Source organism: Muscardinus avellanarius (assembly GCF_963383645.1).
Source record: "Muscardinus avellanarius genome assembly, chromosome: 17".
Taxonomy (NCBI): domain Eukaryota; kingdom Metazoa; phylum Chordata; class Mammalia; order Rodentia; family Gliridae; genus Muscardinus; species Muscardinus avellanarius.
The window spans coordinates 56629506-56634629 of NC_137803.1; the positions used below are offsets into that span (position 1 = coordinate 56629506).

A 5124-nucleotide genomic window follows, 5' to 3' on the forward strand; every position below is an offset into this window, starting at 1 on the left:
AAAGCAGTTGAATTTTTAATCAAAACCTCTCCCACAAAGAAAACTCCAGGCCTAGAGCAATCTCTAATTCGCATTTAAGGAAGAAATGTTACCATTTCTACCCACTCTCCCAGAAAATTGATTGCTAGGGAATACTTCCAACCCATTCTGTAAGGAAAGTTGCAAAACCCCTTAAAATCCGAGTAAACGGAACCAAACAATATGTTTTAAAAGGATAAAATATTATGACCCAATAGGGATTATCTCCAACATGCAAAATTGGTTTCATCTTTCAAAATCAAGAAATACAATTCACTGTATTCACAGATTATTAGAGACTGAATGTGCATTCTGCAAAATCCCAAACTTCAATTGTGCTCTCAGGACAGGGGCTGGGGAGGAAGGCAGGAGATGGATTGCATCACAGCGTACACGTTAAATATGCCTGCCTTACTTCTTGCCAAGGGTACCTCCATAAAAACGCTACAGAGTGACTATCCATTTTGTGAATTCAAAATATGTGGCACTTCTCTAAGTTTAAGTGTGCATGCACTTTGACAGCCTCGCTCTCCCATGATGTACTTTGGGTTTGTTCAAGCTCTGACTGTTTCTAACCTTCATTGACTAGGTCACGATTCAATCATCCTAATTAGTTCCTCAGACTTAATTAGAACACCTCTGCCTTGGCCTGAATTGATGACTCTGCAATAATGCCTTACAGAATAGAGAGACTCACAAAGGCTACACCCAGGTTTCAGTCATGAAGAATTGATGCATATCTATGCTTACAACAGCACACTTCATAGGAGCCAAACTATGGGACCAGTCTAGGTGTCCATCAAGAGAGGAATGGATTGCAAAACTCTGGGATATACACACAGCGGAATTCTACTCAATATTTAGAAGAAGAAAATTATGTCTTTGGCGAGCAATTAAATGGAAGTGGAGAATATTATGCTAAGGGGATTAGTCAGTCATAAAAGTGGTCAGGTATTTTCCCTCACATATATGGAAGCTGGGGAGAAATCGGGACACAGGAGTCCAGAACGCCAAACAAAGGAGGAGAAACCCTAGTGGAGTGGTGGAGAGGACCTAAGGGAAGGAGGCAGAAGAGGGAGAGACTTGATCAAGGAAATACGTCAACGAACATGCACAGATTTATCCAGGCCTTCACAATGGGGCGCAGGGAGGGAGGGAGGGAGCGGGGAGGGGGCAGGGCTCACCGGGGGCCGTGTGCATGTATGCCTCTGTCAACAGAACTTCATCGTAATGTATGATTATAATGTACCAACTTAAAAAAAGAATCAAACCAATTCTTATGGTATATGCTACCATTTCTAGAAATAGCAATTTCTAAAAGTTTTCATATCAGTGTAGCTTTAAGTTTCCCCAAACTACATTACATATACCCCTAAACCCACTTTATTTGAATGTTAATTTTTTAATTGAAAATAGATCATTGGAGCAGAAGAGCACCTTAAGCAATGTCTGAGTTACCTGTGCTCCCAAGACTGACCTTTTTTGTTTTTTATCTCCCTAGGAGAACAGAACTAGAAGGGTTGGTATTTCACCTTGTCCTAAAGGTGAGCCAAAGTTTTGATGATCGCTGACATCTTTCATGTTCTTGGAGAACTAATTGCCATACAACCATATGCCCTGGTGAATTAAGTCACAATTATCCAAATACTAGTAAACAGTTGACATGTTGTATTTATTTATTTATTTATTTATTTATTTATTTATTTATTTATTATTTATTTTTGGTGGTACTGGGGTTCCTGGAAACCCTTCTACATTTCCAGACCTATTTTTTATATTTTTATTTGGAAACAGGGTCTCTTAAGCCAGCGCGGCTGGCTTCGAACCAGCGCCATCCTCCTGTCTCTGCCTCCCAAGCGCGGGGATTACAAGCGTGCGCCACCACGCCCGGCATGACATGTTGTTATAAAGTGAAGAAAATAGAAAGTTTATTCTTAGACTCTCCATTAGTCTTCACTGCCGCTCCCTGTCAGCCTAACCAGTGTTGGTCAAAGAGTGCTTCTTGCTCCCACCAGCCCCTTTGCTGACTGTGGCCCCGTTATTCACAGACTAAAGCCCCCTGGCTCTTAGAGATCTACCCATTTTTGTCTTCCTTTCTTTCTATCTTTTTTTTTTTTTTTTTGGTGGTACTGGGGATTGGACCCTGGGGAATTCTATTTCCAAGCTACAACCCTAGCCCAATTTTTTTTTTTTTTTTGAAACAGGGTTTCACTAAGTTGCTGAGGCTGACTTCAAATCTGTGATCCTCCTTTCTCAGTGCCCCAAGTACTGAGATGAGAGGCATGTGCCACCACACCGGCTCAATTTTATCTTCGTATGAAAATGTCTCTCCTTTTTCTCACTGTCACACATACATGTTCATTTGTTTCATTTGGGGGGGGGGTAGTGAACTTCATTTCCTCCCCATCAATAGGACTCCCTGCTCTCTATGCAAAGGAGAATTCTAAACTACACAGTCTGTCATGTGAAAATTAGAAGAATGAGAACTTTCTTGAAGTTTCAGCTCTTCTACAAACATAATACAGTTAAAAACATGGGGAAAACACAAAGACACACACAAATAAAGATGGAAATTTGTGAGCTGTAGATGTGTGAGACAGATTTGGACAGTGGTGTGTTATGGCAGGTTTATACCAGCTGTCTTAGTCTGTTTGTGCTGCTATAACAAAATATCACAGACTGAGTAATTTATAAAGAAACAAATTACTATGTGGTTTATAAACAGTAGATAATCATTTACTGTGGTTCTGAAAGGTGGGAAGGTGAGGTGAGAGCACTGGCGCTCAGTGTCTGCTCGGGGGCTGACCTCCATTTCCAGGATGGCGTGGTTACTGCATCCCAAAGAGGAATACTGTGCCACACGTGTAAAAGATGGAAGGGCAAGGGGCACCCCTGGAACCTTACGCTCTTTTATAAGAGTGTTAATCCTATTCGTGAAGGTGGAGCTCCCATGACCTCATCACCTCCCAGAGATGATGCCTGTGTGAGTGTATGTGTGTGTTTGTGCACGTGCACATGGGGATTGGACCCAAAGGTGTTTTACCTCCACACTACATTCTTAGTCTTATTTCACTTTTTATTTCAAAACAAGATCTTGCAAAGTTCCTAAGGGCCTTGCTAAGTTGCTGAGGATGACCTCAAACCTGTGATCCTCCTGTCTTAGCCTACCATGATATTGGGATTATAAGCGTGTGCCACCGCAACCAGCTAAGGTCACACTTCTTAGTACTACTACACCAGGTATTATGTTTCAGTGTGAATTTTGGAGGGGAAACCACTAGTCAAAACCATATCACCAGCTCACAAAAGCCAATTATTAAATTTTCAGAAAATCTGAAATCCAGCAGTTAAATTTTTAGTACCTTGAAATGGGTCATGAAGGATGTATTCACATGGAAATCAGCAAATACTACAAATCAGGATCTTATTTATTTACTTATTTTTGGTGAGCTGGTTGTTAAACATTTGCCAGCTCACTACTGGATAGAGGATGAGACTAGCAGAGGAAAAGACTGACCCTGCTGAGTAACTGGAACCCCAAGTTAACCTACTATAGGCGCACAGTGATAACATCTATAAAATCTCTTAGTTACCAAGAAGGTTGGTAACCTGACATGCTAATTCTTAAATATAATCATAACCATTATAAAAGTGCCAATATATACTATATAAGGATTCTAGGCAGAGTAGCAAACAATACATTCAGGATGGCAAAAGGTGACCCCAAGAAACCAAAGGGCAAGATGTCTGCGCATGCCTTCTGTGTGCAAACATGCAGAGAAGAACATAAGAAGAAAAACTCAGAAGTCCCTATCCATTTTGTAGAACTTCCCAAGAAGTGCTCCAAGAGGTGGAAGACAATGTCTGGGAAAGAGACATCTAAATTTGACAAAATGACTAAGGCGGATAAAGACACTATGACTGGGAAATGAAGGATTATGGACCAGCCAAGACAGGCAAGAAGAAAAAGGACCCTAACGCCCCCAAAGACGATCTAGATTCTTCCTCTTCTGTTCAGAATTCCACCCTCAGATCAAATCCACAAACCCTGGCGTCTCTACTGGAGACGTGGCTAAGAAGCTGGGTGAGATGCAGAATTTTGAGTGACAGTGATGTGCAGCTGCACATCACCAGAGCTGTGGAGCTGAAGGAGAAGTATGAGAAGGATTTCGCTGGCTGGGAGTCTAGAGGGCAGTGGGAAGGGGCAAAGGGTCCCGCTAAAGTTCCCCAGAAAATGGTGGAGGAGGAAGACAAGATGAAGAGGAAGAGGGGGAGGAAGAGGAGGAGGAGGAGCAGGGGGAGCAGAACGAGGAGGAGGAATAAAAGATGGTTTATCTGTCTCCTTGTGAGTATCTTAAAGTAGAGGCGCGCCATGGTTTACACGTCTCTTATACGAGCCGCATCTGTTGCCCTCATTAGGTTTCATTACAAAATTGGATTGTGGTCCTATTGTAGTCTCTAAGGTGCTCTAGAAATTGTCAGTGGTTTACTTGACAATTACATGTGGCCGTGGGTGTCCAGAGCACCCTGAAACTCCATTAAAGTTGTGCATATTTCCAAACATTTTTAAAAATGCAAAAGCACCCTTGTGCTTTCCTCACTCCGGGCCCTTTGTGGTTGGTGTGGCAAGGCATTTGGAGATATTTCTGGCATCTTTTTGGAAATTTGTACGGTGGTGTTAACTATGGTTATTGGCTAGAAATCCTGAGTTATCAATTGTGCATATCTATAGTTTGTAAAAAGAACAAAGCAACCCAGACAAACTTCACGTACCTTGCTTGGTGCTGAGGCTGCGGGGCAGAGGCCAGAGCTCAGGGTGTGCCCGTGAGGCTGGACCTGTGGACACTGCAGGGCGCATCCAGGTAGCTGCAGGTTGTCTTGTTTTTGTACATAGAGACGTAGCATTCTGCTGCCTTTCTTACTCTGGAAAAAGGGAGGTCAGCTGGCATGAGACTGGGTTTTTTTCTTTCTTTCTTTCTTCTTTTAGTTAAGTGCAGTAGTTTATAAACTTTTTTTAAAAACAAACCATAGACCTCTTTATTGTGAACAAAGCAACAGCCACTGCATCAGTGAAAGTTCAAGAACCTTCTGTGCTTAAACATGACT

The 5124-nt window shown here is 42.1% G+C and overlaps 1 pseudogene across 1 annotated transcript; it reads left to right on the top strand.

Annotated features, from left to right (window-relative positions):
* The first annotated feature begins 3725 nt into the window (after window positions 1–3725).
* LOC308276139 (high mobility group protein B3-like) lies at window positions 3726–4341 on the top strand (annotated as a pseudogene). Its single transcript has one exon. The product of its transcript is annotated as a high mobility group protein B3-like (transcript).
* Window positions 4342–5124: the final 783 nt, after the last annotated feature.